This window comes from Amphiura filiformis, chromosome 5, assembly GCF_039555335.1.
Source record: "Amphiura filiformis chromosome 5, Afil_fr2py, whole genome shotgun sequence".
Taxonomy (NCBI): Eukaryota; Metazoa; Echinodermata; class Ophiuroidea; order Amphilepidida; family Amphiuridae; genus Amphiura; species Amphiura filiformis.
The window spans coordinates 58,564,623-58,577,403 of record NC_092632.1 but is presented as its reverse complement, the minus strand read 5'-3'; the positions used below and the strand labels follow the sequence as shown (position 1 = coordinate 58,577,403).

At 37.4% G+C, this 12,781-nt stretch overlaps 5 non-coding genes across 5 annotated transcripts; all 5 read left to right on the top strand.

The window, feature by feature from the left end:
* Positions 1–386: 386 nt before the first annotated feature.
* Positions 387–459, top strand: Trnam-cau (transfer RNA methionine (anticodon CAU)). Its single transcript has one exon. It is a non-coding gene; the product is annotated as a tRNA-Met (tRNA).
* A 370-nt stretch (positions 460–829) lies between these two features.
* Trnag-ucc (transfer RNA glycine (anticodon UCC)) lies at positions 830–900 on the top strand. Its single transcript has one exon. It is a non-coding gene; the product is annotated as a tRNA-Gly (tRNA).
* Positions 901–6,095: 5,195 nt separating this feature from the next.
* On the top strand, positions 6,096–6,167 carry Trnag-ucc (transfer RNA glycine (anticodon UCC)). Its single transcript has one exon. It is a non-coding gene; the product is annotated as a tRNA-Gly (tRNA).
* Positions 6,168–12,236: 6,069 nt separating this feature from the next.
* Trnam-cau (transfer RNA methionine (anticodon CAU)) lies at positions 12,237–12,309 on the top strand. The gene has a single exon. It is a non-coding gene; the product is annotated as a tRNA-Met (tRNA).
* A 370-nt stretch (positions 12,310–12,679) lies between these two features.
* On the top strand, positions 12,680–12,751 carry Trnag-ucc (transfer RNA glycine (anticodon UCC)). Its single transcript has one exon. It is a non-coding gene; the product is annotated as a tRNA-Gly (tRNA).
* The last annotated feature ends 30 nt before the right edge of the window (positions 12,752–12,781 follow it).

The following is a 12,781-nucleotide window of genomic DNA, read 5'->3' as shown; positions in this document are numbered from 1 at the left end:
TAAATTGCTTAAAAGTGAAGGATAAGTCACTAACATTGTTATTAGGTATTTTTGAAATGAAATAAAAATGGCAAAAACGAGAAAAACAGCAGTATTGACAAAGTTGAAGCCCCATTCAAATACATGTATCTAATTTCTATACTTAAGTGTAGTATTTTGTCTTTAATACAGAGCCCTCGGTTTATCCACCAGCAGCCTATGTTAGCACATTTATGACACTAACAAATGTGCCAACATCTGAATTTTGATGCTTTTTACGATCGTCCGGATCTTCAAATCACTGAATGGACCTTTAACAAACAGACTAATTGATTAAAATACTAACACAATCGAACAAACAATGGGAAGAACGTGTTTATACTTACCTTTAAATATTGTTTCTATGGGCCTCGTTGGCGCAGTCGGCAGCGCGTCAGTCTCATAATCTGAAGGTCGTGAGTTCGAGCCTCACACGGGGCACCTGGTTTGTTTTTGTTTGCAATAAAGCAAATACTTTTATGCTTACCTATTATCAAATTAGGATTATAATGAACTTACGACTTATTTTAGATTGAGTGGGTTGAATAAATTGTTTTCATTAAATACATCCGCAAGGCGCACGGTTAATCAACCAATTAAGTTAATTTTTAACGATATTCAGATTATTGTGATCAGAATACTGCAAAGAAGCTATTTCTTTCATCATCAAGATTGACAAATATTCGGGTCTATTCCCGATCTAAAACAGGCAATCAAAATGGCGCAGTAAATTATTTACTCCGCCACTGAAACGGTTTGATGGTAACCAGATAGCGCCGTTTACAAGCTATAAAACACCTTCTATCTCTAAGCGGCGGTGGTGTAGTGGTTAACATAGTTGCCTTCCAAGCAATTGTCCCGGTTCGATTCCCGGCCGACGCATGAGTTTTTGTTTCCTTCAAAAACTTTTTATTTACCATTAGCTGTTATTCACACAATTTTTAGTTAATTAGGTCCCATTTTATACTATAATCGTAGTTAATGTAGGTATTGTCGAAAAATGACCAAATATTTACATTAAAACCCCATTCAGTGATTCTAGCGAAACTGTAAAATATTAGCATTGTGTATAAATTGCTTAAAAGTGAAGGATAAGTCACTAACATTGTTATTAGGTATTTTTGAAATGAAATAAAAAATGGCAAAAAACGAGGAAAACAGCAGTATTGACAAAGTTGAAGCCCCATTCAAATACATGTATCTAATTTCTATACTTAAGTGTAATATTTTGTCTTTAATACAGAGCCCTCGGTTTATCCACTAGCAGGCTATGTTAGCACATTTATGACACTAACAAATGTGCCAACATCTGAATTTTGATGCTTTTTACGATCGTCCGGATCTTCAAATCACTGAATGGACCTTTAACAAACAGACTAATTGATTAAAAAACGAACACAACCGAACAAACAATGGGAAGAACGTGTTTATACTTACCTTTAAATATTGTTTCTATGGGCCTCGTTGGCGCAGTCGGCAGCACGTCAGTCTCATAATCTGTTTCAGTTTCAGTTTCAGTTTAGATTTTATTTGTACATATAGGCCCTTGGCCCTTTGCACTACAAATATAATAATTACATATGAGGAAGACATATAAATAACGTGAAGAAATAATTACATAAATTCAATCATTTCACGAAGTTTCATAGCGTGAAAAACAAATAATGAGAGACCACTGATGTCAGATGGTGTATCTGAACTCATGAGAGAAATGAATTTTGGGGGACTCGGTTCGGATCTGTACCTGAATGGAAGATATTTTTGACGAATCTTATCAAAAAACTTGCAGACCATGACAAAATGATATTCATCTTCAATATTCCCATCCCTGCACAGATCACAAACCCGGTCCTCCAAATCCAATTTCAGTCTTCTACCTGTTTCAATCTTGAGAATATGACTGAACACCTTAATTTAGCTAAAAAACGCCTGTATGAGGCGTGTTTTACATCAAAAAGATATTTTTCAGGAGTCAATTGACACTTGAAAGTGCAATAAGTGCGTAGCTTATCAAGTGAAGTTACATCAGAATACCAGTTTTGTTTTGCAACATCTTCAAGTCTTTGTTTAAATATGTACATAAAAAGACATTCATTTTCAACACCTTGATTGTACCAAACGTGGCCAAAGCCATGCATTAAAAGAATGTTTTTAACATGCATTACCCCGGTTGATTTACCTCTGTCATCAAGATACAATAACATAAGGTAGCATTTTTTTGGATACCTGTTATTGTCCATATTTAGAAGTTGAAACCAAAATTTAACACAACGAATCATACAAGTAACATAAATTGGAAGTCTACCACATTCACCAACAGCAGCAATATTGGGAGTGTTTTGAGATATCTGTAAAAATGTTTACATGCTTTGAAATGAATGTTTTCAATGCAATCATATTTTTTGTAACCCCAGATTTCAGAGCCGTATGTAAGAATAGGCAAAATTGTTGTATCAAATATCTTGAAGTATGAGTCATAAGAAATATTTCCAACGGCAGACATCGTTTTTCTAAGTGCGTTCAACGCCTTACTCGCCTGATCAGCCAATGCTCGTGTCGCTCTGCCCCATGCATTACCAGTAGACAGTTGAATACCCAGGTAACGGTACGATTTAACAACATCAAGGCGATTGTTTTGATAAAACCAAGCTTCGTCTCTTCGAATGCGCCCTCCTTTCCGGAAAATCATGATTTGAGTTTTACTGATGTTAACCTTCATTTCCCAGTTCAAACAAAATTCTTGGAGAGAGGCTATGTGTTTCTTGAGTCCACCGACTGTATCAGCCATAATAACAATGTCATCCGCATAATAAAGTGAGTTGATCTCTGTGATATCAGGGTACAATTGAAATCCATGAGCACCGTTATTATCAAGAAAGTTTGACAATTCTGAAATAAAAAGAGCAAATTGTAATGGGCTAAGTAGACAGCCTTGCTTGAGTCCAGTAGTACATGTTAAAAATTCAGAGATTGTATTTCCTTTGCGAATACAGGCTTTAACGGTTTTGTTTAAGCCTGTCAAAATGTTCTTCATTTTACCTCTGATTCCAACGGATATTAATTTCGCCATAAGTTTTTCTCTTGAGACGCAGTCAAAAGCTTGTTTGAAGTCAACAAATAAACAATAACATTTCCCCTTGATCGGAGAAGTTTCTTTTGAATGACACTGTATAATGTGAAAATGTTATGCACAGTCGAATATCCTTTACGGAAGCCAGCTTGATTTTCCGGAATTTTATTATTTTGATCACACCAATCAGCGAGTCTTGTATGCAGAATAGAGGTGAAAATTTTTCCAAATACATCAAGCAATGTTATTGGTCTATAGTTACCAGGTTCTTCCATAGAACCTTTTTTATGTATGGGTACAATAATTCCTCTACTCCACGCAGTTGGAAAAACACCGTTATTAAACAAATGATTTAACAATGTATGAATAAGTTCTAGAACATCACTTGAAACATGTTTAAAAATTTCACTTGGTAGGCCATCTAGCCCAGGTGCCTTATTTGGCTTTAAAGAAGAAATGGCATTTGTTATTTCTTCCATACTTATAGGTGAATTCAAATCAATATCACATTCCTGGTCATCATCAACTTGAATCTCCATTAAATCATTGTATGAGTTCTCATTGTTTTCAGCACCATTTAGGTGGATGTCATTTTCAACATGGTCATTGTGACTAAAACACACTTGAAGTGGTGATACCAATCACCCATACTCAACGAGGATTGAGCAACAGTCTTATGTGGACTCAGGATACTTTTCACAGTATTCCAGAATAGCTTTGGATTAGAAATTACATTCTCTAACTTCTGCTGGAGATTTTGTTTGTACTGAAATTTCTTGTTTTTACACAAACTTTTATACACACTTTTAACATTTTTGTATCTGGTAAAATCACTCATGTTATTTGTTCTTCTAAATTTACGGAGCAAAAAAACTTCATAGCTTTCGTTTTCTTACATTCATTATCAAACCAAGTATTTTTGTTCAAACCGGCTCTCTGAGGGGCTTCTTTATTTACAAGCATGTTTTGAGCAGCAGACTGGAGCGTCTGCGTAATCAATTCAACGGCCAAATCTATATTTGTTACAATACAACCTTTAGCCGCTGCAAGTATTTCTTGACAAATGTTTGACTCAAGATTACTACTAAATTGAGCGCCGTGGTGATCATCCCATTTGTATTTTTGTATAATGATGTGTAGTAATGTCCTTGTCCTGATGTGACCTGGCATGATTATAAACATTAGTCTCAGTAGACCAACAGATTGGTAAATGACACGATTCAACTCTTGCTACTACCTCAAAATAACAAATGTCATTGAACATATTGGTAGATACAATTGCATAATCAATAACACTAGATCCATTCGCACCAATAAAGGTGTATTCACCCATAGCATCAGCTTCACTACGCCCGTTCAGGATGTGGATATTAAACAGTTTACATAAAGAGAGCAACTTGCGGCCGTATGTGTTAACAATAGAATCTTTAGATTCTCGGGGTATAACAAATACATCTTCATCATAGACATCATTGGTGTCAACAATAAAGTCAATAGAATCATTTTCAATATAATCCAGTTCATGACCTGTACGAGCATTAAAATCACCACAAAGCATAATATTTACATCAGGGTAGTCAACAAGAATAATGTTCAAAGCATCTTCTAAGGTATCAATACTAGTTTTGGAATTAATTGAGTGACGAGTGGAGTTTACAGGCGGAATATACACAGTACCCAAAATGATATCTTTAAAAAAAAAAAAAAAGGTTTTACATAACACAAGAAAAATACAATCCTCCTGATTGGTAGAAATTCTACTAATACCTTCAGCAATATCATTTTTGACATAATCCATAACACCACCAGATGTACGACCAAAACGAGGTTTCTTACCAGGAGTATCGTATAATGTATAACCAGGCAAAAAATTCACATAATCTTTTACATCAGTGGTCCATGTCTCCACAGAAACAAATAATATCATAATTCAAGCAATTTTCAATAAAGTCAGCATTATCAAGTTTTGAGAACAGTCCATCTACATTCCAAGCAATGAAGTTCAGTGTTTTTTTCACAAAGCTAGTTTTACCAGTTAAAGGGCCATGGGCAGACCCTATTTAGAAACGACCTCCTTACTTTCTTCATCATAATGAAATGAAGCAACATTTCCTGCATGATCAGTAACAACTAGTTTTTTGTATTTGATTTCAGCTTTCTTGACATCGTTTTTGATTTCATTTCTTTTTTCACGAAGGATTTTATGAACATCACGGGTATTTTTGCAATAATCCTGATTTACATAGATATTTGACCCTTTCAACTTATATGAGTTACTCAAGACCCTTTCTTTATCTTTGTACTTTGAGAACATGACAATAATTGGTTTAGATCCATTCTGAGTAGGCCCATTTGGGATACGGTGAGCGCGTTCAATATCAATGCCAGTTGGATCGATCTTCATTTGGGAACGTATTACACCTCTTACTTTTTCCTCACTCGTTTCCCATGATTCATTATTTTGGTCTTGTGGTATACCTGCGAATATAAGATTGTTTCTTTTGTTTCTATCTTCTAGGGAATTAACTTGGTTTTGTAATGTCTTTGTATTTTCTTGGGCTTTTACCAGCTCCTCCCTTGTACTGCTCTCATAATCTGAAGGTCGTGAGTTCGAGCCTCACACGGGGCACCTGGTTTGTTTTTGTTTGCAATAAAGAAAATACTTTTATGCTTACCTATTAATTATGCTTATCATAATGAACTTACGACTTATTTTAGATTGAGTGGGTTGAATAAATTGTTTTCATTAAATACAACCGCACGGCGCACGGTTAATCAACCAATTAAGTTAATTAAGTTAATTTTTAACGATATTCAGATTATTGTGATCAGAATACTGCAAAGAAGCTATTTCTTTCATCATCAAGATTGACAAATATTCGGGTCTATTCCCGATCTAAAACAGGCAATCAAAGTGGCGCAGTAAATTATTTACTCCGCCACTGAAACGGTTTGGTGGTAACCAGATAGCGCCGTTTACAAGCTATAAAACACCTTTTATCTCTAAGCGTCGGTGGTGTAGTGGTTAACATAGTTGCCTTCCAAGCAATTGTCCCGGGTTCGATTCCCGGCCGACGCATGAGTTTTTGTTTCCTTCAAAACTTTTTATTTACCATTAGCTGTTATTCACACAATTTTTAGTTAATTAGGTCCCATTTTATACTATAATCGTAGTTAATGTAGGTATTGTCGAAAAATGACCAAATATTTACATTAAAACCCCATTCAGTGATTCTAGCGAAACTGTAAAATATTAGCATTGTGTATAAATTGCTTAAAAGTGAAGGATAAGTCACTAACATTGTTATTAGGTATTTTTGAAATGAAATAAAAAATGGCAAAAAACGAGGAAAACAGCAGTATTGACAAAGTTGAAGCCCCATTCAAATACATGTATCTAATTTCTATACTTAAGTGTATTATTTTGTCTTTAATACAGAGCCCTCGGTTAATCACTAGCAGGCTATGTTAGCACATTTATGACACAAACAAATGTGCCAACATCTGAATTATGAAAATATGTGCGTTGGAGCGCCCTCGGCGAATTAGCATATATTTATTTTCTTCACGTTACGTCATAATGAATGACTTGGGTGTGCGCCGGGGCGTGATAGTGTTTGGTAGTCACTTCAGGTTGGTAGCACCACGCAGCACACACGCTTTTTCAATATACCGGTTCCGTCTCAACTTCAGTGACGTGGCATTGGTGTTAGGCCTATATGAATATGACGGCCGCAACGAAAGAAGACATTCAAGAGTTACTGAATCAGTTCAAAAGTAGCCAAGCAGAGCTAAAAGTTCGTTTACAGAGTCACTACAGTCAGCAAAGGAGGAATTTTGGCAAGAAAATAAGAAAACAGCGGAGTGTTTTGAAAAGAAGTTGGCGACGGCCTCTGAGACAAAGTGGAAAAGAGAAGGAAATAAACGGCAGTACGAGTTTAACCAGTTAAGTTTTCGTTCCGTTTCTGTAGTACTTAAAATGATTAAATTTATTAGAAGGATAATTCAGTTACTATTATGTTTAATAAGAAATGGTTGGCAGCAGCTTTTCTGGTCAGTTGTAATGGGTCCAATGGACCGTGTCACAGTGGACCGTGTAATATCAATAGGTCTGTTCTGTGTGCAAGGTTAACAATAGCAAAGGGCAGTGATACGCGTGGCTCACCTTTTATAGAGATGTTGTTCAATTGGTATGAGCTAATGTGTCCGAGTAAAAGAAAATCATCCAGCGTGGAAATGTATTGAATTATCTCAATTGGTTGATTGGCGCGAAATGTGCGATTTGGCGCGTATATGATCTGATATGAATTGTCTCTAATAAGTGTTACGTATTATTTACTTGTAACATAGATCTGTTGACGACCTAATAACCAAGGCCATTGATGACCCAGTTGATGGTAAGGTGCACCTACTTAAAGCGAGAGATACCATCGGTACAAGACAGAAGTTTATAAGACTGGCTGACATCAGCGAGCATGGGTGGGCGACCGTGTCAGAGTATGAAACCAATGAGTTGGCAGCTGATGAGGATGATCACAAAAGAATTCAACGGGCCGAATATCGAGCAGGAAAAAAGATCAAGCAGAAGCAAGCTAGCAAGCAAGCGGCAAAAAAGTTCAAAAAAAATGGCGGCGCTTCCGTGGGTGGTGGTTTTGGTATGCCTGGTTCTTCTAGTCAGCTTTTTCGTGCAGGAGGGTCCTTCACTGGGCCCATCAGCAGGCAAGGCAAAGGCAGTTGCTACTTCTGTGGGAAGTTCGGCCACTGGAGAGAAAGTTGTCCAGCCAGACGGCAGCAGTTTAGTACAAACCAGCCGCAAAATGCAGGCATCTAAAGTAAATAGAGCTAAAGTTAAGTATGAGAATTCATGTAGCGTAGATGAATGTGTCTGTATTTCAGATAATATAGTATTTGATTATGCAGATTATGAGAGAAGCGAAGGTAATATTGCGATCAAGGTTTCAGGTAGGCTAAAAAGCCACGCCCAGTTTTGGCGGGAAATTGGGGCACCACAGTTTATAATGGAAACTATTGAAAACGGATACGTAATTCCTTTTATGACGAGCCTCCGATGCAATCATCCAAGAATAACAGGTCTGCGTATAATAATCACGAATTTGTGACTGAGGCCATATCTGAGCTGGTAAAATTGGGGTCTGTAGAAATTTGTCAATCTCCCCACACGTTATTAACCCACTCACTGTTTCTATTCAGCCAAACGGAAAAAAGAGGCTAATTCTTGACCTGAGGATGGTAAACAAGTTCATTCGCAAGCAATCTGTTAAGTTTGAGGATATGAGAACAGCACTGCTGTTTCTTAGGAAAGGTGGTTCCATGTTCAAATTTGACTTAAAGTCCGGGCTTAAAGTCCGGGTATCATCATATAGAGATTCACCCTATGCATAGAAAATTCTTGGGATTCTCATGGAATCTCAATGGTAAAGTGCGTTATTTTAGATTTTCTTGCCTGGCATTTGGTTTGAGTTCGGCTCCATTTATTTTTACTAAAATAGTGCGACCGTTGGTAAAGAAGTGGAGAAGCGAAGGCAAGGCAATTGTAGTATTTCTAGATGATGGTCTAGGTTTTGGTGGGTCTGTAGATAAAGCAAAAGAGGCTAGTGATAGTATTAAAGCCGATCTGATTAAATCTGGATTTGTGCCGAATATCCAGAAGTCGATTTGGAGCCCAACAATAACATTAGAGTGGTTGGGATATGATATTGATCTAGAATCGGGTGCATTTGGGGTCACCGGAAGAAGAGTTCAAGACATCCATCAAAGTACTACCACTATTCTTAACTACAAAGACAATAGTGGGAATTTAAATGTAAAGGCTAGACTTCTGGCCAGTGTGGCGGGAAAAATTGTTTCCACTAGCCTGGCAGTTGGAAATATAGCAAGATTAATGACGAAATCTTTACATGTCTGTGTAGAAGGTAAAGAAAACTGGGAATCCTTTGTTTGTGTGTCGGAAGAAGCCATTAGTGAATTAGAGTTTTGGCGGGAAAATATTCGTACACTCAATTGTGCAAAAGTAGAACCGAAAACAGCAGCATCTAAAATAGTTTATTCAGATGCAAGTAGCACTGGCTACGGTGGGTATGTAGTAGATATGTCAGATGATATTGCTCATGGGCAATGGAATCAAGTTGATGCAAGACGAAGCTCGGCATGGAGAGAGCTTAAGGCCGAAGAAATGGTCATGGCTTCATTTGTCAAGAAGCTTGGGAATCATGTTGTGAAATGGTTTACGGATAACCAAAGTGTTGCAGCGATAGCAACAAAAGGCAGTATGAAAACTGAATTACAAGAAATTGCTTTGAACATTTTTAGAATTTGTGTCCAAGATAATATATCTTTAGAAGTGGAATGGGTCCCTAGATCAGACAATGAAAGAGCTGATTATATCAGTCGCATTATTGATGCTGATGATTGGGCTATCTCAGATTATATATTTGAGAAATTGGACAAAAGATGGGGTCCTCATACAATAGATAGATTTGCCAGTTTTTACAATGCAAAGTTGCCAAGATTCGATTCGAGGTTTTGGAACCCAGGTTGTGAGAATATAGACGCATTTACTGTGGATTGGTCTAATGAAAATAACTGGTTAGTGCCACCTATCCACCTCATTCCAAGAGTCCTATTTCACATGATGCGTTCGGGGGCAGCAGGAACTCTTATTTGCCCTCAGTGGTATTCGGCCCCTTTTTGGCCGATATTGTTCCCAGATGGACAGACTCCTATAGTTGGAGTGGTGGATATACAGGAATTACAGTATTTTCCTGGTATGTTTGTAAATGGCAGATACAATAACGAGCAGTTCGTTAAACAAATAGCCAGAAGTGCTATTCTGGCGGTAAGAGTCCAGTTTTAATCGAATGCGTTGAGCAAAATCGGTTGGATTTGAAATCCTAATAATTTTGATATTTTAAGAGAAACATATTCTGTAAATTGAGTATGCCATGATATTGGTAATGAATTTTCGAGGAAATACAAAGAACTTTATATAAATGAAATGCAACAAATATCAAAGCTTGCAACGAAGATAAGTTACATGCTAATATAGCAGGAATTTATGAAGATTGATTTGGTACTCGATGCGTGAAGGACAGCATTGACAAGAAGTGAAAATTAGTAAGTAGGTAGAGTAATCAGACAATGTTATAAATATTAGTAGGCCTAAATGCATTTGACTGCGGAATTCTTAAAAATTGTTTTCATTTCATTTGCAGGTAATCTTTCAGAGTGGTATATGGTCAGATGCGGGATACGAAGAGCATGATGAACTGAACAAATTAGCATCAGAATTGCCTGGTGTGACATTAAACTCTAGAGCCGATTCAACTATAAAACAATATGGGGGAGCATTTTGCAATTGGTGCACATGGGCTGACAGATTTGGAAAGTCAAACATTCCAGCGGATCCCTATTATGTTTCATTATATCTCATTCATGTCAGTCATTCAGCCAACACACCAGCACCTATTTTGAAAGCCACTGCTGCTATTTCATGGGCTCATAAATTGGCAGGGAGTTCAGATCCTTGTCTTTCTCCAATTGTTAAGAATGCTGCTGAGGGTTTGAAACGTAAATTAGCATCTCCTACCGTTAAAAAGGAGCCTATAACAGCAGAAATTCTGGTTAAAGTATATGATCTCTATTGTGCAGATTTGTCCAAGAATTTGCTTACTATTAGAACTGTAACAATGTGCTTGATAGCTTATGCAGGGTTTCTCCGTTTTGATGAACTTTCTGAGATAAAAAGAGAGCATGTAACATTTGAGTTATCACATATGTCAATTCTGATTCCTTCTAGCAAGACGGACATTTATAGGCAAGGTAAATCAGTTATTATAGCACGTCTGACATCAAGAGTTTGTCCTGTTCGTATGTTACAGAAGTATTTAGAGTTAGCTCAGGTCCAAGATTCATGTTCATTCATTTTCAGAAGTTTGTCTGCCACAAAAATGGGTTACAAATTGCGCAAGGATAACCGACCAATGTCATATACTAGAGTTCGCGAAGTCATTTTGGATGCGCTCAAGCCAATAGTTGGCGACACATCAAAATTTGGTGTTCATAGCCTGCGTTCAGGGGGTGCCACAGAGGCAGCTAATGCGGGGTGCCTGAAAGATTATTTAAGAGGCACGGCAGATGGAGGTCTGATTCAGCCAAAGATGGCTATGTCAAGGAAAGTTTACCAAAATTGCTTTCAGTTTCCCAATCGTTGGGATTGTAAATTTCCCTGACTTTTACTTCATTGAGCTCACGATTCGCTGTGGCCGGTGCAAATAAATACCAACACAACGCAAGCTTATGTATTAAAAAGTGTTTTATTGGCGGGCATTGGTGTCGTTCTTTGGGAGTATAGTGGAGAAATGAAAATATGTGCGTTTGAGCGCCCTCGGCGAATTAGCATATATTTATTTTCTTCACGTTACGTCATAATGAATGACTTGGGTGTGCGCCGGGGCGTGATAGTGTTTGGTAGTCACTTCAGGTTGGTAGCACCACGCAGCACACACGCTTTTTCAAAATTTTTTGTTAAATTCAAAAAATTTTTAATGTGTATTTTTAAAAGGTTTTGCCTCTGTCGGTTATCCAGGGTGGGTGTTTGACTGATTATTCGGGGAGGAAAGAATTCAATCATCAGGTTGACATGAGGTAGAAAGCCAGGGTCATCGTACGTTCTCAATTTTTCTCCAAAAATAGTAATCAGGAGTTTTTTCAAGAGTTTTCGTAGCCCGCTCCTACCGCGATTGTTTTCGTTTAGGCTTTAGGCTTCCCCATTGTATTAGTCTAGGATCTCACTGCATTGTTTGTACAAGTAGAGTAAGAAAAAAGATTCACAATTATTATAATTATTATAATAATTGTGCCTGCTCTCATTGAGCTCACGATTCGCTGTGGCCGGTGCAAATAAATACCAACACAACGCAAGCTTATGTATTAAAAAGTGTTTTATTGGCGGGCATTGGTGTCGTTCTTTGGGAGTATAGTGGAGAATTGATGCTTTTTACGATCGTCCGGATCTTCAAATCACTGAATGGACCTTTAACAAACAGACTAATTGATTAAAAAACTAACACAACCGAACAAACAATGGGAAGAACGTGTTTATACTTACCTTTAAATATTGTTTCTATGGGCCTCGTTGGCGCAGTCGGCAGCGCGTCAGTCTCATAATCTGAAGGTCGTGAGTTCGAGCCTCACACGCGGCGCCTGGTTTGTTTTTGTTTGCAATAAAGCAAATACTTTTATGCTTACCTATTATCAAATTATGCTTATAATGAACTTACGACTTATTTTAGATTGAGTGTGTTGAATAAATTGTTTTCATTAAATACATCCGCAAGGCGCACGGTTAATCAACCAATTAAGTTAATTTTTAACGATATTCAGATTATTGTGATCAGAATACTGCAAAGAAGCTATTTCTTTCATCATCAAGATTGACAAATATTCGGGTCTATTCCCGATCTAAAACAGGCAATCAAAGTGGCGCAGTAAATTATTTACCCCGCTCCTGAAACGGTTTGGTGGTAACCAGATAGCGCCGTTTACAAGCTATAAAACACCTTCTATCTCTAAGCGTCGGTGGTGTAGTGGTTAACATAGTTGCCTTCCAAGCAATTGTCCCGGGTTCGATTCCCGGCCGACGCATGAGTTTTTTGTTTCCTTCAAAAACTTTTT